Source organism: Carcharhinus amblyrhynchos, chromosome 15, assembly GCF_965287045.1.
Source record: "Carcharhinus amblyrhynchos chromosome 15, sCarAmb.v2.hapA, whole genome shotgun sequence".
In the NCBI taxonomy this organism is placed as follows: domain Eukaryota; kingdom Metazoa; phylum Chordata; class Chondrichthyes; order Carcharhiniformes; family Carcharhinidae; genus Carcharhinus; species Carcharhinus amblyrhynchos.
In genome coordinates, this window is record NC_137338.1 from 54,441,655 (window position 1) to 54,467,306 (window position 25,652).

General features: G+C 45.2%; 1 protein-coding gene across 4 annotated transcripts in view; it reads left to right on the forward strand.

The window, feature by feature from the left end:
* Positions 1-25,652, forward strand: part of LOC145353309 (rho guanine nucleotide exchange factor TIAM1-like) — a 324,742-nt gene that overhangs the window by 6,091 nt on the left and 292,999 nt on the right. For 2 of the 4 annotated variants that reach the window (XM_080203943.1, XM_080203950.1), the window contains exon 1: positions 17,153-17,273. The gene's annotated coding sequence lies outside the window, so the exon portion shown is untranslated. Of the gene's footprint in view, positions 1-9,183; positions 9,793-17,152; positions 17,274-17,450; positions 17,474-25,652 lie in introns of those variants that run through there. The other 2 variants (XM_080203944.1, XM_080203945.1) reach the window with 2 other exon arrangements.

Sequence of the window (25,652 nt, forward strand, 5' to 3'; positions counted from 1 at the left end):
GAATATATCATCAAGAGACTGAGTTGTTGGCAACCTCTGACCATCAGAGATCTGTGAACTACCTCTTCTACGTGGGTGGGGGGGTGAAGATACCATCCCCCCACCCACCCCCGGACTTTGTTTTGCTGTCAAGAGCTGAAGATTTAAAGTACCCCACCCACTGCTGCTGCCCCAACACTGGCAACCTCTTCTACTGACCTGGGGCACTGGCCTGTCTCAGTGCCCTATCTCCTGTCCTCCCTTCTGCTCTCCTGTCTCCCTCTCTGACACCAGGGAGAGGGCAACTGGATCTCCACACTCCCTCATTTCTGATCCCCCAACACCTGCCACATCCACAACCCCCTACCTACCCCCTCTCTGCACCTCTGGCTTAGAGGACTCCCCTACCCAACCCTCCCTACACCCTACGGAGAACCAAACGACCAATACTGCCTGCTGTACATCTAAGCAATCTCGGGGTGGGCGTAGCGTCTATTGTTTAACAACCATGGCGACACCGTCGCCGGTGGCAGGGCGCTCTAGGGCCACTTATGCGGGTGTGGCGGCAGCCAAAGCCCCTGCCGCTCCCAAGGCCCTGCCACCCTTTAAATTAATAACGAAACAACTCGGGCCCACCCCGACGTGACAATCGAGGCATGTGTTTGCACAATGGCTGGGGTTGTCGGCTCCTCGGCCATTGTAGCGGCCTCAAAGATGTACGGCAAGGCCGTATTCTTCTTGAAGGCCGAGCAAGCGGTCCACCTCGCCCTGGAAAAGGGGCTCAAGGTGGGCGGGACGTTCTTGGCGGTGGGTCCCCTTGAGGCCACCGCCCATCGATTAGTGATCTCTGATGTCCCGCCCTTCCTCCCCATGGAGCTCCTCCTCCCCCACCTCCATCTACTGGGGGAGGTCAGGTCTGAAGTGGTGCCGATCCCGCTCGGCCTGTGACACCCCGCCCTCAAGCACGTGTACTCCTTCCGGTGCCAGGTATATGTCATCCTGGCCCGGGAGGAGGCCCTGGAGGGCGGTTTCAATGTCCCTTTCGAGGGCATTGCCTACCGGGTCTTCCGGTCTGCGGACGGTGTGCAGTGCCATGCTTGTAAGGAGGCGGGGCATATCAAGAAAAACTGCCCCGCCTTCAAAGCTGCCAACCCCCAAACCAAGGCAGCCGCAGAGGGCACCGCAGCCCCCTCTCCCCCCGAGCGAGTACCACCTGGCCCCCCACGAGGGGAGGCCACGCCGGCAGCAGCTGCCACCTTGGCTGCTGGCGGGGAGGGAGTGGAGCCTCTGTGCGGCCAGAATATCCCGGTGAAAGAAAAGGGCAAAAAGAAGGGGGGAAATGGAACACCGACCCCCATCACCCCAGTTACCCCGGCTGCCGGCTTGGGGAAAAGAAAGAACACCTCCGGTCCCCCTTCAAAACCATCTACCGGGTCCGTGGGCGCCTCCGCGCAATAGTGCTGGGCCCGGTGTCGAAAATGTGTGCGATCCTGGGTCAGGGCGTGGGAGGGAACACAAACCCGAGCCGGCAGCGGTCACACCTCCCGGGGAGGGAGAAGGGAACGCTGAGGGGCGAGGCAGGAAGGGGAGGGGCAAAGTGTGAGGGGCATTGCCCGCCAGGCGTTGCCCCTAAGGAAGAGGTACCACACCGCAAGGGAGGGGGAAATTGAGATCAATGGGACTTCCAAAGCTTGGAAGTTGCGGCGCCTACGCCCCTCCCTCAGTTTGTGCCATCCCCTGCCTTGCCCCCACCCATCTTCGTACTTTGCCCCTAAGTCGGGGACAAGAGAAAAGAAAAGAAAAAGAACGTGCCGCGGCAGCCCTTCAGGCAGAACTCCCCCGAGTCAGGTGAGAGTGGGACCCCCGTGGTTTCGTTCCACCCGGTCAGTTTCAGCACCACCGAGGAGTTCTTCCTTGAATTGTTGGGGGACTGCGGTGGCACCCAGTTATTTGCATCCCTGGGTGACTGTGGCTTGGAAGGCCCCCCCTCTCTGTCCCGATCTCTGAAGCTGGGCACCCCTGATGTCATACCGGAGGGATCTCTGGACCTGTGGGGTGCAAAAGTGTCAGGGGCGGAGCGGGGGACTGAGCCGCCGTCGGCCACGGATCCAGAAGTCAAAAGTAAAGAGCCCGCGGGGAACCCGTCCTCCGCCAATCCTGGGGGTGGGATCGGGGAGGAGCCAGGGCTAGTTGGCAGCTCCGTGTTGCCCGCCGTATGCCCTGCGGTGTCGAAGGGCGATGGTCCCAAGGAGGTAAGCTGCTCAGTGGTGGGCACGAAATCCGTTTTGGAGTTCACCTTGAGCGAGGCAGGGGACTCCCATGTGCCCCTCACCGAGAAGCCCCTCATCCCCTCTGGGGAACTCAGGGCCTTTATCAAGACCCACTCTGGCTGCCCTGACTGCGTCCGACAGGCCCTTGACCTTTAGTCGGACCTGGCGCTGCTCGTCCGGTCCGCGTCGGACCTGACTAAAAGAGAGCGGCGTTGGGTACAGGAGTTCCTTGACAGGCTCACTGGGGAGTGGACTGGCGCAACTTGCGCCAGCGGTCCCCTAGATAAGTAGATAAGTGGTGATGGTGGCACGATGCTTCTGCCATGAAGGTGACCATAGCCAGCATCAACGTCAACGGCAGCAGCAAACCGCTCCACAGGTTCCAGAACATCTCGGTCCTCCGTGACGGGAAGTATGCGGTGTGTTGCCTGTAAGAAACCCATACCATTCCGGGAGACGAAGCCCTTTGGCATCTGGAATGGCGAGGGGGGGTCTGCATGAGCCACCTCACACTCGCGTCCAGCAGGGTGGCTATCTTGTTGGCCCCGCATTTTCAGCCGGAGATCTTGGGGGTCAAGGAGCCGGTGCCAGGCCGGTTGCTGCGCTTGACGGTCCGGGAGGGGGTCGTGGTCCTTCACTTTGTGAACGTCTATGCCCCGACTGCCGGACCGCAGCAAACAACTTTCTACGAGAAAGCGTCTGCTCACCTCGACACCATCGCGGGGGGCGAATGTATTGTCCTCGGGGGGGGGGCGGATTTCAACTGCACCCTTGAGGCACGGGACCACGCCGGCCCATTGTGGTGCACCCCGGCAATGGTGAAGTTGTGGGACCTGCTCGGGACCCACGACTTGGTGGACGTCTGGAGACATCTCCATCCTGGCTCCAGAGCTTTCACCTTCGTGAAGCCTGGAGGCGGAGTGTCCAGAATCGACCGCCTTTACGTTTCGAGGGCGTACGTGTCCGGCGTGCCGTCGGCCTCCATGCGGCAGGTGCCGAGCACGGACCACCACCTGGTGTGGGCAGAGCTTGTTCCGTCTCGCGCCGGGGGGGCTCCGTGTACTGGCATTTTAACAACACGCTGCTGGAGGACGAGCGCTTCCTGGACTCATTCCGTCGATTCTGGGCCGGCTGGAGAAGGAAGCGGGGAGGCTTCCCCTCCTTGAGGCTATGGTGGGATGTGGGCAAGATTCACATCCGTACCTTCTGTCGGGAGTACGTGAGGGGGTCGACGAGGAGGCGGAAATCCAGGCTCGAGGAGTTAGAGAAGGAGGCTGTTCGACCTGGAGGCACGTCTCGGTCAGCCCGACGTGGACCCGGCCCTGTGTCTGGAGTACAGGCAGAAGAAGGACGCGCTGTGGGACCTGCAACTCATCAGGTCCCGCGGCGCGTACGTGAGGTCGCGGCACCAGTTCCGAGTGTACCTGGACCGCGGCTCTCCCTTCTCCTACTCGCTGGAAAAAGGGCAGGCTGACCGTCAGCAGCTCCTTACGCTGCTGGCCGACGACGGTTCCCCTGTCTCGGATCCGGAAGGCATCCGGGCCGTCGCCCGGGATTATTACACCTCCCTCTTCTCTCCGGATCTGTCCAGCAAGGATGCCCGCAGAGATCTGTGGGAGGACCTTCCACAAATCGGCCCGGAGGGCGTCGGCAGGCTCGAGGTTCCCATCACCGTGGCCGAGCTGACTGGCGGCCTCGACAGCCTCCAATGGGGAAAGGCCCTGGGGCTGGATGGGCTGACCGTAGAGTTCTTCAGGGCGCTCTGGGACGTCCTGGGGAACGACTACGCGGGGGTCCTGGGGGAGAGCATTCCTACCAGGGAGATGCCCCTTTCGTGGCGCAGGGCAGTCATAGCTCTGCTGTCAAAGAAGGGGGATCTCCGGCAACTTAAAAACTGGTGCCCGGTCTCCCTCCTCAGCACGGATTATAAAATCTTTGCCAGGGCATCGTCCTCACGCATCGCATCCGTGCTGGACCACATGATCCATCCTGACCAATCCTTTACGGTCCCGGGCCGGTCGATCCACAACAATATCCATCTGGTCCGGGACCTGATCCACCATTCCCAGAGGGTGGGTCTGTCGAGCGCCTTCTTGTCCTTAGATCAGGAGAAGGCATTCGACAGGGTGGAGCACGAGTATTTACTCGGGACTCTGCGGGCATTCGGGTTCAGGACGCATTTTGTCGCCGGGATCCGATTACTGTACTCTGCCGCAGAGTGTCTGATTAAGGTTAACGGGTCGCTGATGGCACCCCTTCGCTTCAGGAGAGGAGTACAGCAGGGCTGCCCCTTGTCCGGCCAACTATATTCCATATGCGTGGAGCCCTTCCTGCGCCTCTTGCGGAGGAGGTTGTTGGGTTTGACTCTGCGTGGCCCGGACTTGAGGGTGATCCTGTCGGCCTATGCCGATGACGTGATCCTCCTGTTCACGGACCCGGCTGACCTGCGGAGGATACGAGAATGCCAGGCGGTGTACTCCGCCGCGTCCTCTGCCAGGATCAACTGGGCCAATGTTCCGGACTCCTGGTCGGTCCTTGAGAGACGAACCCCCTTCCAGAGGAGCTCAGGCCTTTCACCTGGAGCGGGACCCACCTCCTCTACCTGGGGGTCCATCTCTGTCCAGCCGAGGGATCCTGGCCAGAGAACTGGCGGGAGCTGGAGGCCAAAGTCTCTGCCCGCCTGGCTCGCTGGATAGGACTGCTCCGAGTGCTGTCCTACAGGGCACGAGTTCTGGTCATAAACCAGCTGGTCGCCTCCATGCTGTGGTACCGGCTGGTCGCTTTGACCCCTCCCCCTGGATTTGTCTCAAACATGCAGAAGACCCTTGTGCGGTTTTTCTGAGACAAGAGACAATCGACTGCATTGGATCTCTGCAGACGTTCTGCATCTCCCGATTGAGGAGGGCGTCCTTCTTCTGCTTGTACTCCGCACGCAGGTAGCGACCTTCCGCCTCCAGACCCTGCAGAGATACCTATACGTCGAGCCTCCTCCACGATGGCATGCCCTGACGACGTATTTCTTCTGCCAGCTGCACGGCCTCAACTACGACGTGCAGCTCCTGCACATCAACCTGGGGCATATTCCGACCTCGTTGTGGGAGCTGCCCGTCTTTTACCAGGACCTCCTCACGATCTGGAACGCAGTCGCCTCGCGACACAGCTCTCCCCGTCAGGAGTAGCGGCTATCGTACGGGAGCCACTGCTCAGGAATCCGCACCTCCAGCCTCTCAACTTCAGGTGGCTGGCGGAATGGAGGGCCGTGGGCGCCAGGGTGACCAGGGTTGGAGACGTGCTGGATGGCGGAGGAGTGGGCTGGATGAACCCTCGCGCACTGGCTGAGCATGCAGCGGTGGCCGTCTGGTGCACGGCCAAAGCCATCTAAGACCTTAAGACGGTCGTGCTCGGCCCTGAGTGCACACGCGGGCTCGAGGCGGCTCAGGCGTGCGGTGGGATCCTGTCCGAGCGTTCCCCTGTTCGGACGGAATTCCACATTGGCCCGAAGCCTAGACCCACCCCCCCCCCCCCCCCCCCCCCCCAACCGGGTCAGCCACCCCACTGCATGAGCCGTCTTGCAGAAATAACCTCCGTGCCCTTTTCCACCGCATGGAGGTGTTTCCTAAATGGGCTGCTGCTGCACACCTTCCACTACCGCATCCTCGCCTGTCGCCCGGATACACCTTGACGGCCCTTGTTGCCCCCGGGTGGCGGAGGTCCCCGATGGAGGTCCCTCTACGGAGGGATCTCCCACAATTACCTCGGGGACCTGGGGTGGAGGTTGCTGCACGCAGCGGTGCCGTACAACTGTAGGTTTTTCTGGTACACGGGATCCCAAGACTGCCCTTTCTGTGGCCTCGAGGAGTCCGTGGACCATGTCTATGTCTTGTATTATACATTGCACACACTTCTTGGTTTTCTCAAACGCCTTTTATTGATATTTTGTTTGCACTTCAGTCCCACGCTCCTGATCTACGGGCACCTGGTGCGGGGAGGGGCGCATCAGGACGCCGACCTCCTCGTGAACCTGCTGCTGGGCCTGGCGAGATGCGCCATCGACATGTCCAGGCAGCGGGCGATCGATGGGGCCGTCCATCCCGACTGCCTGCCCCTCTACCGTGGCTACGTTCGCGGCCAGGTGTCCCTGGAGAGGGAGCACGCGGTGTCCACAGGTGCAGTTGACGCCTTTCGTGCCCACTGGGCACCGCAGGGGCTGGTGTGTGTTTATAGACCCTTACAACCACATTTTGATTTAATGTTTTAAGGTTCCTTTGGACTTGGGCTTCTGTTTGGGCCGTCCCCCCTTCCTTTTTGGGGGGCTGCCCCTCTTAATTTGTCCCTAAGTTAATTTGAGTTCGTTTTACTCATTTGGCCGTTAAAAGAACTACACCACAACAATGGCAAAGGTGACAATAATGACTACTTGAATTTAATAGCACATTTAGCATAGAAAAAGATCCCATGCTCTTCTCAGAAGCATTATCAGACAAAAAAAAGGGATGAATTAAGTGAATTTATCCCAATAAAAGAGAAAGGATTGACTAAAACCTTGAGCAATTTAATTTTAAGAAGTATCTTAAAGGAAAGGAGAAAGAGGTAGAGAAATTTATGGAAGGAATTTTTAATGTGGGCCAAGTGAGCAGAAGACCCAGCTGCCAAAGGTGGGCAGAGGTATGGACAAATGCACAAGAGATCTGAATAGGCAGAACGGAAAGTGCTGGAATGGGAGATTTGTCGTAGAGGTTACAGGTTTGCTGGTGGAGAGTACAGGCATAATTTATCCTGTAAAATGGAATGTTTCCACAACTGGAAATATTCATGCTGCTGAATCTTTCCAAACCACCAAAGGGATTTTTTCTTCATTAGACAGTCTACAGCACACATGTGTTTTCAGCAAATGACAACTACAACACCTTCATCACTTTTTCCTTGGAATCATCAGTTGGACCAGATGCAGAATTTTCGCTGGGTGGCAAGATTCTCCTGGATGCAAAGGATCATATATTTGGGCATCAGGATTCCTAATTAAAAAAATGCACTTCTGGATTTCAAAAGACCTAAAAGTAACAAAACATGGCAGAGGGTATAGTAAAAATGTGGATGAAAAATCGAGTTTTACAATCATACCACTGCAATTGGAAACCATTCATGCTTTTTAAGTCAGACAATGACATGGTTAAACAAAACCAGTGTGGCTAGATGGTTAAGTGCATGAACTGGTCATACTGAAACAGAAATACTTTCCCAGTTTAAAAAAAAGCAAATATTAAGAGAAATGAACAGGTATCATGCTCAGATCTAAGAAATGAAATCTGCTGTCAGTGTGATCAAACGCTCAGTGGCAAACAACACTTGATAATTGAAGTAGGAATAGTAAAGTCATTTTAGTTATTTCGTGAATCAGGGTGATAAAATAAGGCCCACAAATGGATTCTCAGAACACTGCTGTCATTTTCATATGCAGTTTTTATCTCTTTGTAAACTGCTCGGTTACCATTAATGCAGTGTAGTTAACACATAAATTCTTAAAATGGATCTTGAAGAAATTGAATAGTCTTAAATCAAATTGTTCTGGTCTAGTGTTTATCAAGAGTTGCTTAACAGAATTGATCTGTGCTAAATTACTTTGCTGCTCATATTTTCAATAGCTTTCTGCGTCAGGATTATCCCTGATGACTGGAGAGAGGCTAATTAATGTGGCACTTATATCCACCAGGGTAACAAGGAAGACGTAAGTAGAATTGCTGCCACATAACCCCTCAAGCTGATTGATCTGCGTGCAATCCACCATTTTAAACTTTCATTTCCTCCATCAATAGCACACTGTGGCTGCAATGTGTAGTACCTAAGAGAAGTACTACAGAATTTGCCAATGTTTCTTCAACAGTAGCTCCCAAAACTGTAACATCTACCAATGAAAAGTTCAAAGGCAAATTGTGCATGGAAATTACACCACGTGCAAATTCCCTTCCAAATTACACAACATTCTGACTTGGAGATATACAGTTGTTTCTTCATCATTGTTGGATGAAAATCCTGGAGCTCTTTACCTTAGAGCTGCCTATGTCCAAATGCAGCTCATATAATATCAATAATATCCAAGCTTGGGCTGACAAGTGGCAACTAACACATATAAATGCCATCTCCAACAGGACAAAATCTAACCATCATCCTTTGACATTCAGTGGCATCACCACTGCCAAATCCCCCTACAATCAGCATCCTAAGGTTACCATTGACCAGAAACTGAATTGGACTAATAATATAAATATTATGGCTACAAGAGCAGGTCAAAGGCTAGGAACACATCACTTCGTGACTCTCAAAGCCTGTCCACTATCTACATGGCACAAGTCAGAATCAATTGATTCCTACGGACCATCCAACATATTGTATGGCTCACTTGTCTTACTTCTGAGCTTCTGGGGATTCCATAAATGTCTGTCAAAGTTTTGCATGTTTATTGATGTCTTTTCTTTTACATCACAGGTGATTTGGTCTGCCTTATTGTCCAACAAGGGGGAATACATGCGGTGGGTTGTGCGAGGGCTGCTCTTGGATGTTGCTTCAAGAGTTGCCTAATGCTTCACGTCGTTAGTGTACACTTAAACTGGACCATCTGACGGGCAACATGACAGCTCAGTGACTATCACTGTTTGCAGGTACATGGATTTGGGCCAGTGTCTGCGGGAGTTTGCACGTTCTCCCTATGATTGTGTAGGTTTTCTCCGGGTGCTCTAGTTTCCTCCCACGCCCCAAAAACATGCTTTTAGGCTGATTGGTGCAACAAATTATCCCTAAATTAGTCTTTCCTCAATCTTCCCCCGTAGGCGTAGACAAAGGTCATAGGTAGAGGAGGGCACTCATAATGTTAAAATGGCGGCGTTGGCTCGTTGGGCCCAAGGGCCTGTTTCCCATGCTGTGTTGTTCTTTGTTCTAGAAGCATGATGGAATACACTGCACTTGCTGGATGAGTCAGTTCCAACAACACACAAGAAGCTTGACACCATCCAGGACAAAGCAGCCCGTTTGATTGATACCACTTCCACAAATATTTAATTCCTCCACCACTGACCCACAGTGACAGCAGTGCGTACCATCTACAAGATGCACTGCAGGAATTCACCAAGACTCCCTAGGCAGCACCTTCAAAATCCCATGACTACTACCATTGAGAAGAGCAAAGGCAGCAGATACCTGGGAACACCATCCATGGAAATTCTCCTCCAAGTCACTCACCATCCTGATGTGGAAATATTTCACCATTTCCTGATGGTCACAGGGTCAAAATCCTGGAACTTCCTTCCTAACAACACATGGACTACAACACTCCAAGAAGGTAGCCTCTCCAAGGGCAGTTAGGGATGGATAATAAATGTTGGCCCAGCCAATGACAACCGCATCCTATAAATCAATTTTAAAAATACTTTGAATTACCCTCAATACATGGATCACAGTGGTTTTACAAGACAGAACATTATTACCTTCTCAATGACAATTGTGCAATAAATACCAGCACCTCCCACATCATGTGAATAAAAAAAAGTGGGTAAGTCCTGCAACTTTATGTACCTACATTTATTTCAATGCCAAGTCTATTGAAGAGCTATAGCTGTAGCTCAACCTATGGCGGAGCAGGATAACTTTAGTGCTTTGGGATCTGAGAGCAGATCCTGGATTGACTAGGGAATTGATTGCTTTTTCATCGACAGAGGATTGGTAGTTGCTAGGTAGTTGGTCTGCATAGAAACAAATCATGGAGTTCTGCAGGGAATTATGCTAGTTATTAAGATGACAGGAAGATCTGTCAATGTATCTGAGACCTTATTAGTGTATATTCTAATGTACATTCCTCACTCTTCAAAAATAAAGGTAATTACATAATAGCATGTAATACATTCATGCAAATTGGAGTACAGAGGTGAGGAGTCTCTGTTCAGTCTCTACCTCTCACTATTTTAAACCTAAATCTTGGGCTGTTAAAGGCTGATGCAAATTTGTAATGCATGTTGTAACTGCTTGTAGGAATGCCCGGCAATGTTGGCCCAAATATATCTTGTATAACCAGCTAAAAATGTAGTAGCATTCATGAAGAAAAGGGGATTTACTCAGTTAAAATTCAAATGATATCCAATCAGAAGAACATTAGAGGCTGTTATCTGGGATGCAAGCATGATGCTATTATTGTGCAACATTCCATTTTTGCATAATTGAAGGGGGAATTAATACGAGGTTGATGGAAGCCAAAAGATATATTGTCACTGACCCCAGTGAGAAAGCGCTCCTAACGGAGGAGTACCTTCCTGCTAGAATCAGAAGAGAGGCAATTGGATTTGTTGTGTTGACTTTACAGTTAATTTCTGAGTTAACACAGAAGTTTTGGAATTCTGCTACTTTGAAGGCCTTGAAACAAAATTTGAAATAGATGGTAGGATTTTCCATTTTTGCAGAAAGTAGATTTAGTGGACTTTGCATCTCAAACTCTAATCTGGGAAATTGCCAAAACAATCTTTAGCAGCATGTTATTGCCTTCTCTTTCACAAAGAGGTGTGGAGTATTATAAACCCAGAGAGACCTAGAGCAAACAACAGTGGAAACAGATACCTGACATAACTGACAATAACTGGAGTCCTGATTTAAGCAAGAGAAAATCTAAGCATTTCTGTTTTCATTGGGAGGAGAAAAGTTTTTTCCATTTGTCATTGAAAAATATTAGGAACAAAGGGACACACAAGAGGGGAATGACAGGCCAAAAAAACAGAACTATGTCCTCAATTCTGAATATAATTTCAGACTCAAGTGAAACCGCAGAGATTTGCAAACTTTCTTTTTACCCCGACCACTCCACATTGTTAACCTTCCATTCTCACTTTACGTGCAATTATTCTCACCTGGATAGATGAAACAATGTGTCTATTACCACCCTGCCTCTGTAAGATCATTAATCCTTGTGAATCCCTCTGAAAGACTATTATTTTAATTTGGAACTGCTGTCTATTTCCTCCTTTCACCCCATTATTGGCTTTGCTTTAAGGAACGTCCTCTTTAAACATCTTGAGCATCAAAAAACTTCTCAAAACTGATCTGAAAGTAAGCTTTAATGACCCCCACTTCATTTATCTCTTTCCAAGATGGCATTCTTCTGTGAAGTATCTTGGTTTACATTTAAAGCAGTACAAACTCAGATTGTCATTCAACTTGATTTCTTCTGGGTGTTGCAAGTCAGGAGTCCATCCCAGCAATCCTGAGACCATCACAGATGCTTCTTGAAGTTGCTGTAGACAAGTGAGAAATCTCAAGGTCCTATTGTAGTGTGTTGAAAATTACATGGTGCATTAAGTCCACATAAGGCTACCATATCCTTGTATAGGCAAAGGGAGTTTAGAAGGAGAATGAAGGAATTCATGTTTTAACAATATGTGAGATCTGATTCTGAAAACTCCTTATTGTTTCTTCCCAAGAACTTCACAATGGCAATGAAGAGGGTGAAAATATGGAACATTGCTTTCATGTATGAAATTTCAGAAGGTCTTTGCCTACTTTTTGCAGACAGCACACCACTTTAAGCTGGAGATTTAGGAAACACATTGAGGTTGTGTTAGACAGACAAGAGGCACTCCAGCTCTGTATTAGCAAGAAGAAAGCCTGCATCAGGTACATAGGCACTCTTATATTGCCAAAATAACCATCCAAAAATAAATTTTTGAATCATTATGAGAGGCTCTTCTTTGGAAGGAATGATATACCAGATCCTGAATCATGCAATATAATTTCATCGCTGTGTTGTCTGTGCCCAAACTGTCATGTTTTGGTTGCATTTGGAGCCATCATCTATATTCCAGCATTGACAAAAGGAGTCATGACATTTCTAAGGTACATTGAAAGGTTTTGAGATCACAGATGGCCTTCGCTGAGGAAGAGAAGAATTGGAGGATAAACAGTTGCTTGGTAGAACAGAGCTTGAATATTGTTAAAAAGAGATATGTTGCTGATGTTTTTGTCTGGCATTTATCAAGACAAATGCAAAAGTACCACATTTTAAACAATCACAGCAATTTAAATTACAGAAGAAAATGGTGCTGATTGTTTGCAAGTTGACTCTGATTGGCCAAGATACTGCCATGGAGAAAACAATGCGGAATTATTGGATTCCAAATTCCCTGGTAATTGAGTTCCCCGACAAGATCTGATAGAAGACATTACCAAGTGAAGTGGACTGCCACTACATTCACACAAACACACTGTACATCAGAAATTGTCAGCAAATTTCACAAATGTCTATTTCAACACTGAGAAAGCCACTCACCTAGGTGTGAAAGCCGGCGCAATTGGCTTTGATACAGTTCTTATACAGAAAGACAATGCAGGCAACCCATTAAACAGTTAGATGGCAGGCAGTCCACGAATGCCTGAACTTTCTCCAGAACTGTGGAATGAAGTTGACTTCACAGATTTGTATACTTTTTGTCATCATTTATAAGTACAGCAGATTTGCAATCATAGAAATAGTTATATTTATTTCAGCAAAGACAATTACTTAGAAGTTTGGCATATTTTCACTTTATTTGGAGTCCTAAAAAGTGACAAGGACCACAATTTAACAGTGTTTAGTTCAGTAATTTTGCAAACTGCCTGGACTTCACTCATTCAAAAATCACAACCCATTGGCAGAAAACTAATAGAGAAGTTAAAAGATCAATGCAAACAACAAAATAAGTGATACATACAGCTATAACTGAGACCAAGTCCTATAAGCAGGAGATTTTGCTTTCTTTGCAATTACAGAGTGAATCCTCACTCAGTTACTGGAAACACTGAAGATTAAAGTTGCCACAATAATTGGTATTCCATTCATAGACTCCCTCAGTAAAGACTGACGGAGCCTCAAAACAGATCTACTGTTGGAAATAGTATTGGAAAGAAACTGATGAATCTGAAAATCCTCTATGGCCTGCCAGTCCTCTCCCTAATCTAGTATAAGGAAGAGTTCCCAAATATGTTTGCTACTAATTAATCATTTCCCCATCAGACTTTGCTTGTGCAAGACAAATTTAATGACCTTGTGAGGTACTGAGTTTGCAGATAACATTCTGTTTGGGAACAAGCAGCAAGAACTAAACACTTAACAGATAAATGGAAAGTCTACGCATGCCAAAGGACAATGATAAGCTTCTAAGACAGAGGTGGAGTAGAAATATGGTGTGGGTATATGTTACAAAAACAACTCATCTTTAGTTGGTGGAGTGATGTCAGCTTTGTAGGGTTAAAAAATAGGAGATTGGACAAAGATGCATACAAACAGCTAAACAGAGTCAATTCCCTCTAAAACTTCAGACCTCTGGAAAGTCAAATGTAGCATAGACTGGTGATAGACGTTGAGCTCAGTCACCATGAAGTTTATGAAGAAACCAGGTTACGTTAATTGCTTGTCATTTAATGTAATGCTTTAGAACAGCTTTATATGAACAATATTAGGTCAACATATTAAAGATTGGAGTTGAAAGTTGCTGACCCCAAATCATTCTTATGCTGCAACAGTAACTGTGGGAAGAAATCTGCTAACACATATGTTCATTGTGGACAGATTTTGAAGCAGGCAGAAGATAGACCTCACTAAGTTAGGCTTGACAGGGGTTTGATTATCCTGTTTCAACATCTGAGAGAGCCACTTCATCTCCAGAAACATAATTAGTATCATCATTTCCAAATTAAGCACTTTTTCCTGAATCTGGTATAGAAATGTGGAAAATACAGACAAAATTGGCCATTTGGCCTTTCAAGCCTGCTGCACATTCATTGTGATCATGGCTGATCATCCAGTTCAATAGCCTGATCCTGCCTTCTGTTTCCACATTGATTTGATTTGATTTATTATTGTCACATGTATTTGTATACAGTGAAAGTATTGTTTCTTGCGCACTATACAGACAAAGCATACATACATAGAGAAGGAAAGGAGAGAGTGCAGGATGTAATGTTACAGACATAGCTAGGGTGTAGAGAAAGATCATCTTGATATGAGGTAGATCCATTCAAAAGTCTGATGGCAGCAGAGAAGAAGCTGTTCTTGAGATGGTTGGTACATGTCCTCAGACTTTTGTATCTTTTTCCTGACGGAAGAAGATGGAAGAGAGTATGTCCAAGGTGCATAGAGTCCTTGACTTTGCTGGCTGCTTTTCTGAGGCAGTGGGAAGTGTAGACAGAGTCAGTGGATGGGAGGCTGGTTTGCATGATGGACTGGACTTCATTAACAGCCCTTTGTCGTTTTTTGCAGTTTTGGACAGAGCTGTACTAAGCTGTGATACAGCTAGAAAGAATGCTTTGTATGCTGCATCTGTAAAAGTTGGGGAGTACCTTAGTGGACATATCGAGCCTTACCTTAGCCTCTTGAGAAAGTAGTTATTGGTGGGCTTTCTTAACTATAGCATCTCGTGAAGGGACCAGGACAGGTTGTTGGTGACCTGGAACCTAGAAACTTGAAGCTCTCAACCATTTCCCTTGAGAACTATACCTGCGTTTGTAAGACATATTTACTACTTTTCCATGTTTTCATTCAAGACACAAAAATGATAATCTGAAGACAGTCTGAAGTAAGATTTAGGTCAACAGATGGCGGAGGATGGATGCAGACATAATTCATAGAATCCTAGAATGCTTACAGTGCGGAAGGAGGCCATTCGGCCCATTGAGTCTGCACTGACTCTCGGTCAGAGCATCCTCCTCCCTGCCCTATCCCCAAGACAATTTTGAGAACCAATCTTTGTAGCTGGCACGTGCAGCAGAATGCAAGAGTGCAGTTTAAAACAATGACTTGAATACTTCACAAATTCCACTTTGAGTCCAACTGCTGGAGCAAAGCAGTCTGTTACATGTGTTCTGATCATGTTCCCTAATTTGGCCGTTCTGGGCAGCTGTGTTGGAAGCCATGGACATTGTAATGGACATGTGTAATCCTGTAATCCTGCAAATTTACGATACTGTCTGGTGGAGCGATGTAATGGTGAACAAATCCTCTACAATGGGCAAACCAAGGCAGGTATCGTTGCGAGCTACAACAACCGTTCCCTTTTCCTGAAAAAGAGAATCGCTCTATGAAACGGGGGGTTTTGGGAGGTGGGGTTGCAGATCAGTATGAACAGTTAACATTCAAGCTCTGTCTACAGCTATGGAAAATCAGGACTGGAAACTATTCTGTCCCCACATTTAGGTTGACTCCCGCGAAGGAAAGGACCACTCATCCTGGAAAAAAGTTCTGATTAACTGAAGTACTAAGCTTCTGTATTGAAAACTCTTTGTAGTGATCAGACCCTTGCCATCTCCTGCCACTCGGCTGAATCCGCCGGTGCCACTAAGTCATGACCTCCAAAGAAGTTCACAGTGTATGCCTAACTATACTAACCTCAATATATTCAGTACAATATAAGAACGATATGTATACGCTTCTGAAATGGAACGTAATGCATTTTATCAAAAAGACCACTCGTGGGATATGATGCAATTCTCGATTAGTAAGCGTTGTCACAGTTCCGCGTGCAATCTGTTCAGTTTATTTGCAAAACCTTTTATCATTTAATAAAGATATGAAAATATTTATAATCCAGTAATATCATGAGGAACCCATTCCCGTCAGAAAACGATCAAGTTTGTGTTAACGCTGTAGCCAAGGGAAAAAGAGAAATGTCTTCACTATCCACTGCGACGGTGAACATTTTATTGTCTCAAGCCACGGTTTCACGCCACACATCTGAACGCGGTGACTGTCCATATCACTTCTTCCCGTTACACCTTAAGGAAGAATTTGTAGCAATTCTGAAAATGGGAATTGTGATTTTAATAAAGTAATTAAACGATAACTGCTTGGAAGTCATCGTCGAGTTGTAACTGTGAGCTTCGCACTACCATGAAATACGACGCAACATATTTTCTTCATTCCTTGGTTTATGTCAGTTAGCTCCAGCAGCATATGTCGCAATGTCTCTTTTGTCAGAAATGCCAGTTCTGATTAAAGGTCACCGATTTGAAACGTTAACCCTTTCTTTCCATGGATGCTGGCGGAACATGATTTATATTTGCAGCATTTATTGATTCGATTTCGGGTTTCCAGCAAGGGCAGTACTTGGCTTTAGCCACAATGACCAGCGATGGTTCGACAGCTTTTGGCCTCTTTTAAACCGAACTCAAGTTAAATTAGGACAAAGTAAAAGGGGCAGCTCCCCAATGTTTTTCCTCATCACGTTGACGGTCCATCCCTGGAAAGCTCAAGATCAATAATGTTTTTTTAGTTTGTTTCTTCAACATAAATTTAAGATGGAGAAATTAGGAGTGTGGCAGAGGTTTGCTTGGTTGATCCCTGGAATGGCAGGTCTGTCATACAAGGAGGGACTAAGTCATTTAGTATTATACTCATGAGCTGAGAGAGAGGGGGAATTCAAGTGTCTAATTTTTTTTCTTTTTTAGGACAAAGTAAAAGGGGCAGCTCTCCAAAAGGAAGGGAAACAGCCCGAAAAAAAAGTTACAAAGGAAACTTAAAAACGTCAAATTAAAATGTGATTATTAGGGTGGGTAATTAATGCACCCCACCCCTGCGGTGCCCAACGGGAGCTTTTGGCAATACAATGCAACTGAGCACGCTTCTCGAAAGGGCGGAAACAAAACGAGTGCAACTCTTTGATAATGATGCACCGAACGAAAAGTCACTCCATGCCTTTGACTTCGAATACAGCGTGTTTCCAGCAGGAGCCGCGCTCACTCTTCCCAATGGGTTTTCAGTGAATGGAGCTGGCGCCACCGGCCAGTGAGTGAGGAGATTGGCCACGAGCCGCTCTGATTGACGGGCCACGTAGCCAATGGCCGTGGGATGCCTGGCGCCGCTCGGCCCCGCCCCCTCGCGGCGCTCTCGGAAACAACATGGCGGCGGGTTCCCAGAGACTCGCCTGTTGTGAAGTGAGCTGCTCGGAGCCCTCCGCCAGCGCTCAGTGTTAATTCTGCCCGAATGCAGCATTTGAAAGCCCTCCACTAGCGACCTTCCCGGTAAGTGATGAGCAGCCAGAGTGGAGGATGAATTCCCCCATTCATTCCTGTGTTGTGTGCTGGATCAGACCCATGGGATTCCTCCAGGCTCTAACGCCCTCCCTCAGTCTCAACACATTTAGGTACATTTCACTGAAACTGCTTCCACTTATTCACTCTGCATCTTCAGAGAGACCTGGGGCTGGATCGTACCCTCGGAGGTCTGTTTAATCTTATTTCACCTCCCCAAAAAAAACCTGAAACATTTTGTTCTCTATTGAATTGCATTTTAATTGGGAAACGCGAGCTTCTGTCGTTTTATATATATTTTTGGAAATCGAAAATTACGAATACCTACTAAATGATGAATCTAGGAGTCCTCTGCTCTCCTTGGCTGGGAGAACCAATAACGATTTGTCAAGGCTCGGTCGTTTTCCTTTGCTCATTTTGCTTAAATCAGAAATGAACGTTTCTTTGTGTTCTTGCACATTCTTAAGGCAACCAAGCTGCTCTCCTGTATGTTGAGTAAATGGGTTTGTCACAGGTCTCATTCTTTGTGGTCAGACCTCTCTCTCTCGTTGAACGAAACTGGGGTTCCCAACCAACAGGGTCTTGGGTTTCGGAAGCCAGTTTAATTCCATCAGTAGCATTTCTTATTATTGTTAATATTTGTTATTGAATATCTATTACAACCTCGATTTCTTTTCTTTTGGTAGCTCGTGTTTTGTTCCACATGATCATAAGGTAGCAGATTTAGTCTGTTCCGTGATCCACACATTTTATGCAAAGTGTGCGCGAGTGATAGAAAATAATGGATTTTCGTTAACAATTTTGGAGAGGGGAGAATGGCGATGTACTGTTTTCCTTGACGAGTGTCTTGACCAGCCGATTTCCTAACGATATTGGTGCTGATTTCCTGGTAATATTGATATTGATGATTGGGTTGTTTAGAATTGAGCCACCTTCAACTTTCAGGGTTTTGGGTTTGTACGCCGAGGCGTTGTATGGCAAATTGATCTATCTTACAGCATTTACTGTGTGGTGGTTGTCGACTTAATTCATTGATTTCGCGTCCAAATACTCCGTTGTAAAAGCAGTGATCTTTTCTGAATTTATGAATACTTAAGATTTACAATTTTTTTAAAGTTTCGTGTCATTGACCTCCTTTTGAGATGGTTAGGAGCGACTGTTTTTTGATCAAAATTAATTGTCTGGTATCTTGCTTAAAAATCAGTTTTGCTTTTGAAATAGCGCTGAGGCTACATCTGATGAGGTTTCACAATGTTAATTACTTTACGTTTTGAAGATCTTTCTGCGGGTTTTAAATATAGAAATGTTGCGAAATAAGATCAGATTGGTAGATTACTTTTTACACAAGTGCTGATTGAACTGCGATTCGAGCACATTGCAAACTGTAGGCATCAAGTCGTAAAATGGAACAAATGGATGTTGGCTTGATATTCTTCAAAGACTTCATGGCGTGTCAAACTCAGGAAATGGGGAAATGAGAGCAAAATACTGCGGATGTTGGAAATCTGAAATGAAATCAGAAAATGCTGGACAAACTCAGCAGGCCTGGCAGCATCAATGGAGAGAGAAACAGAGTTGACGTTCCGAGTCCCTCTACGATGATTCTCTTTCTCTCTCGATGCTGCTGAGTTTGTCCAGCATTTTTTGTTCTTTTTCCCTCAGGAAATGGATAGTTGATCCCATTGTTTCTTCACTGGCCAACTTGGAATTGTACTTTTTTTTTCAGATTGTCGATAAGTGAGCGTTTAGAACTCGTCAATGTGGACGTCACCATTTGGGGAGTACCCATCAGTGGGTTTGTCATTGCTTACGTTGAGAACTAGTTTAATTAGCTAGTTGGGGAGAAATGAGATTTCTAGATTATTTAAAAGAAAAAAATCTTTAAATATTAATTTTGGGAATAATTGAGTTGCATGGTGTGGCTGGTTATAACTTCTGTCCACATTAAATATTCAAAATATTGTTGAAAATAAGTGTAGATGTCTTTTGACACTGGATACCTTGGTGGTTTAGATCTTACCTTTTAATATGACAAACAACAGCTCTGTGTATCTGGCAAAATATGATGTGTGTTTCACCCATTTAGAATCAAGAGCCCAGTATTTAGTTTTTCCATCTCTGGTTTTTGAATTGGGATCAGTCCCAGAATGAAGTGTGAATTTCTGTTTCTATTAAGGTGAGAAATATCAGTAGAAAAGCAAAATGTTGCAGCTGCTGGAAATCTGAAATATAAACAGAAAATCCAGTAAGTCCTGGGTGGTTCAGGCACCATCTGTGGAGACTGTAACACTTAACATTTCAGATCCGCCTCCTCTCATCTCATCTTTCAATGAGGCACTTCACAGCATTGCAGACTCATCAGAGCTCATCTTTTCAGATGGCAGTGGTTGGTGATTTCTGTTTTCTCCATTTACATTCCTTCAGATCAATCTTTTGTTTGGTTAGTTGTCCCATTACTGTTATCCCCTTTTGATATTTAATCTCTCCTTTTGTTCTTTCCGTCCTTTCCCTGCCTCTGTACTTGTTTAAAACCTGTTAGATCTTTGAACTTTTATCACAACTAGATAAAGTTATTGACAGAAATATCAATAATTCTGTTTCCCTCTGCACTGAAAGATGTGTTAATTGGGATATTTTACCATTATTCATGAAATGCTCTTATATAATGTAGAAACAGTAACATAAAGAAAAACATTACCCTGTCTGAACAAAATACCTTAAGAGATGCAACATCCATCCATTCTTTTCCAATTCCTCTATTAGCCATCTTTAAAAGTGAGTGATAATTCAATGCTGAATTACGTTTGCTATAAACTCAATTTTGGCAACCTGGAGTATTCAGGACATTTATCTCCTAGATAACCGTCTAGTTAGATTCAAATGTTGGCCCCAAAGATGAAGGGATAGCAAGAAGTCTGCTCTTTTACCATCTTTTTTGAACTTGCCTACTCATTTCTTCCCTACTCAATTGGGCAGTTAGATACACAAGTTGTAAGTTCCAGTTGCTGCTAATGCTAATCAGCCAAACAGGAGGTATGCAAAATTGGTTTCATGTTATGAGTTCTTTTACATTTATTTTTAATTTCTCCTTCCTCTGTGTAAATGTCTGAAGAAAAGTGCAATGTAAAGCTGAGCATCCAAGTAAACACTGGGATTCACTCTGTGGGGAAATCACAGGTTTGTTGTTGGATGTGGCTTTACCATGCATTGTAAAACTGCTTTGCCTTTTTATTTAGTGCTGCTGAAGTAAGCAGTTAAGGTAATTTGTTTCCTTTTTGTTCAAGGAAAAATGTACAAGCACGTTGTTATCAGTGATAATGGTACATGACTTTGTGATTTTCTTTGGAATTTAGTTGAATAAATGTACTATCCTGCATAGACAGATATTCAATAGAATCACTGAGTTGTTTTTTTGTTTGTTCATGTGATTTGGGTGTTGCTGGCTAGGCCAGCATTTATTGCCTGTCCTTGGGCATTTAAGAGTCAGCTACTTTGTTGTGGATCTGAAGTCACATGTAGGCCTAAAGGACATTAGTGAACCAGATGGGTTTTTAATGACAATTGACCACAGTTTCACGGTCATTTAAAACTTTTAATTCCAGATTTTTATTGAATTCAGATTTCACCATTTGTCATGAAGGAGTTCGAAACGAGGTCCCCTAGAGGATTACCTTGAGTTTCTGGATTACTAGTCCAGTGACATTGCCACTATGCCGCTGCCTCCCATGCTTTTCATGGCAGAGGCTGCCACAAGAGTTGCCTCCCTTTTGGATACCACAAGCATTCTAGAGGGGGCTGATTCATTCAGATAGGTCACAAGATCAATCATTAAGTGAACAATCATTAAGTGAACATTCAATGGTTCTGAACTGGCTTCAGATGCATCCAATTAAATGGCAAACATGACAGAGCAGTAGACATTTCTAAAATTGGACCAAGGGTGTAATTTTTTTATGCAGTCTTTGAGAATGTACGTAGATGTGCAACTTGCATTCGTCATCATCACAAAACAGATGTGATGAGAGATCCACAAAGTGTGCCGTTATCCATTTGATATGACCTCACGTGTAGTATCTCCAACTCTGGTGGCCTAAAGAAACTCTGAATGATAGGGCTTCTGCTGTAATATGTTTTCTTGAAGTTGGCAGATCATATTTTTAGAGATTGTGCTAATGGGAAGCAAAGGTGAGAATTTGAGTGTACACAATGGTAGAAGTTACAGGCTTTTTGTAGAATTATAAGGTACTTCAAAATTTGAGAGCTGATTTTGAGGTCTTGAGGAAAGTCTTAAGGCATTCTAATTATGATCAGGTTTGGTCATTTGAAAATGGGCATAGGGTGAGCTGCCAAACTCTTTGAATCATTCCCACAGAATAAGAGCATAAACTAGTCTGTTTTTTGCAGAATGTACAATTTAACCTTTTAACATCCTTTACCCTGGGAATTCTTGCATTATATTGTAGTGAATATCTCTTTTTCAAGTATTGTTCTCACAGGCACACATAAATGTGGATTATGTACAGTGCAGAATCATTTTAGATTTTGACACCTGTATTGCCAAAAATATGGATGCACATGCAACTGAGTTTTGCAACCCTGCTTCTCTTTTGTACTGTACACATTGCAAATGTAAATGTAACCTGAAATGCACGTGAATTATCTCTTTATTGTTTGTTCATCGAATTTGACTGTTGCTGACAAGGTCAAAATTTATTGCTCGTTCCTAATTGCTCTTGGGAAGGTGATGGTGTGTATGTGAATTGCAGTGATAATTGGTGCATTTATTATTAATTTATAATATGAAATTATACCTCAATTGTTTTGAATAGGGAACATTCATTATATATCAGAGCAACTTGATGTTATGTTTGTTGATTCTGGCATTCTAATTTTCTGCCCCAAGACCCCACACCTGTGATCTGATGTGGCATTTGTGATTTCGAGGAGAAAGTAATTTGCAGTCTTAAATAAGTCTATTTAATGATTAGTTTTGGAGCAACATTCCCATGATCATGCAGGGAAGTTTCATTCTCCTTCTCACCACTTTGAAAACTTATTTGATTGTGGAGCAATTCAAATGGAGTTGTCCATTTCCCACTCTGTTTGCACTGATCTGTGTTTTTTTAAGCCTTGTTTGTCAAAGAGAGACATTCATCTTCAAGTTCTCTGCCCAAAGGCAGGCCTGACTCAAAGAGGAGGCAGAGCATGAATCCATTTCAGCTAGAACTGGAATCAAACTTCCATTCTATTGGCACCACTCTGATCCACACTGGCTGTCCAGGCAACTGAGCTAGTCAGAGTTGCTGCGGCAATGGATGCTCTTTCATGCCTATTGTAATCAGGAACCATAGATAGTGATGATGGAGCTCCAATTTCTTTGCATCACACGGCTGATAAGGAATTTTTCCCATTGCCTGCCATTGATGTGCATTGGGAGGATTTACAAGTTGATAGTTAACCTGTTTGGCTGTGTTGTAAACACATTTTCCTTGGCCATCAAATTTTGGAGTGGGACTTGAACCCAGGGCTTTTGGTTCAGAGACAGGGACACTACCATTGCATCACAAGATGCAGATATAGAGACGGGGGAGAAATTAATAAATGCAAAATCTGCATCCGGTCCTATATTTAGGATCCTGGTGACATTTTAACCCACTCTTGAGCTGGATGTCTGCTGTGGCCATCATGATAGGTAAAGCTATCGGGATGCCATGGAGGCAACTGATGGCAAGTTAATCCATCACACCTGTGCTCTTTGGCCGAGACTGGCTTCTGGTTTGGCAATGCCCTTCTTTAAACATTTTCTTCCTTGTTCTCAAGTCCCTCAGTGGCCTTTCTTGGCTTGATCTCTGCAACTTTCCCCAGCCCTACAATTTACACAGATCTTTTTTCTGTCTTTAATTCTGGTTTCTTACTCATCTCTGATTTGTACACTTCATGATTAATGACTATGCCTTCAGCAGCTTGGACCCTAAGCTATGTAATATCCTATAGCCTCCCTGCCCCTCTCACTCTCCTCCTTTAAGATTTTCTTAAAACCTTTTCCATTGAATAAACTTTTGGCCAGCTATTCTAATAAACCTTTGTGTGGCTTGGTGTCAAATTTTGATTGATAATGGTCCTATAAAGCACCATGGGACATTTTACACTATTAAGGCACTATATAAATTTAAGTTGATGTTGTCAGGCAACTTCCCTCAGTGGGAACATGACTATTGATCCAAAAGCCTAAGATCCTGTTTTCCCACCCTTCCTGCTACTCATCACCACATTCCTATTTTGGAAAAATCAAATGACCAATTATATGAAGTTAAATAAACTGAGGAATAAATTAAAAGAGTCAACCCCTTAAAGGGATACTGCTTGAAACAAAGTACATAAGAAACTTAAAATATTAAACCAAAATTGTCGCATTCACTCCAGGCATTCCATAGAGACATTGCTACCATATGAATTCCTCCTGATGCCACCAGGCCATCCAATTCTCATTCTTCCCCATTGCCAGCTGCAGTTTTCCAGTGGAAATGGGAAACTAACTGCATTCGAGTGAAGGCTGACTGTTAAAATATTACAGCTCTTCACTCCAAAATCCTGGGTGGGATTGCTGTAGACTCCTGCTACAATTTGTACAATACGTCTAATGTGTGATGTGTATTTAGGAAAGTTCTGAGTAGATTAATTAAGTTGGCAAACAGATCAGAAAATCTAAATTCTCGACCACTTCTGATCCTAGTTGTACTGCATTAATATATGGGCTTTTATGTCTTGTATTTGAATTTAAACCAGTGAAGATACAAACCCTGCAATCAAATACCCAATGATTTACAGTATTTCTACTATTTCTTTCATGGTGACATTGACTTGGTTTTTACTGCATTCCTTGGAGGAGTTCTCAACCTTCCTGGAGTTCAAAATGAAAAGACCTGTAAGTGAGTGCTACTGATATGGGTGCTTTCTGCACCACATATGTCATCTAAACTGGTGGTCACTGTCTCCTCTTATAGCTGTGAAAGGACCACAGTTTGGGATATATGCTGGAGGGAACTCTTAAGGCTCCCAGATGCAGTGCAGTGATTCTGGATCTTGAACTCCAGCAACTAGCCAATCTCCCTGCACACATATGAATAAACGTATGAACATACCTATGGTAAAACTTGGTTATCCAGGATGCGTGAAGTGCCCGAGAGTTCCCACATGGAACAGGATGTGTGTGCTTTGTGGCCCAGCTACTTGCTATAATAGTCAACCCATTGACCTCTAAACAACTGAGACCCTAATCACTAAAACAATTAACAATGAATTCTCAAAGTTAAGAAATCAACATCTAAGGGACTAAGATACTGCTCTAATAAGTTCTAGAAAATAGAACTCTGAAGGTCTAAGATACTAAAATTGTCAAAGACTAACCATAGGTATTTTAAATTCTAACATCTTTCAAGAAGATTTGAAACTAAATGTTAAATCTCATGCAGTACTACTGTTGAAGTCAATGACAGTGCCTTGCCTCTGGCTGCTCCTTGATCTTCGAGCCAATCTGCAGCCCATGTCTGTATTAAATAGGCAATTGGTACAAGTGCAAACAGGTTCAGTACTTTCCCCATGGACATCTAGAACCACCTAGTAATGGTTTGTAGGTTTGCACAGAATGCAAGATTCTCCCCTGTCCAAAGGGATTCTTGACTGTACCTATTTTTCCCCATTGGAGTTTTAATGAGTTGTAAAGCATATTAATATTAAGTTGGTATGTGATCACCAGCAGGGGATGATGCAAGTAGGTGCCTTTCCTGACAGCCATGGTGCTTTTGTCCCCCTGTTTTCTCTGTACAGTAAAGGGTGATTGATTTCAGATGAGAGCAATACCCTGCATACCTGGCTTATGACTCTTCTTGGGAACCCAAAACCACAGTGGTAACAGTGGTTGAACTATAGCCTTCATTGAGCAGCCCATTGGTGTCCTAAAAAAACAACTGAGATGAAAGGACAGGAGTGATGGCCTGTCATATGGGCTTGGATGAGTGTCCTCCTTGGCTGTGTGTGCTCAGCCCTGCATAACTTAGCATTGTGCTAATATTAGAGAAGGGCTGTCTGCATGATGGAGGAGGCCATTTAGTCCCTGAAGCCTGTTGTGCCATTTAGTATGATCATGGCTGATCTGACAGTAATCTCAAATCTGTATCCCACCTATTCCTGATAACCTAGCGCCCTCTTGCTTAGCAAGAATCTATCAAACTCTACTTTAAAAATATTCAAACACTGCTTCCACCGCTTCTTTAGGAACTGAATTCCAAAAACTCGTGATGCTCAGAGGAAAATTGCCACGTCTCTGTTTTGAAAGGGCAATCTCTTATTTTTGAGCAGTGACCCCTAGTT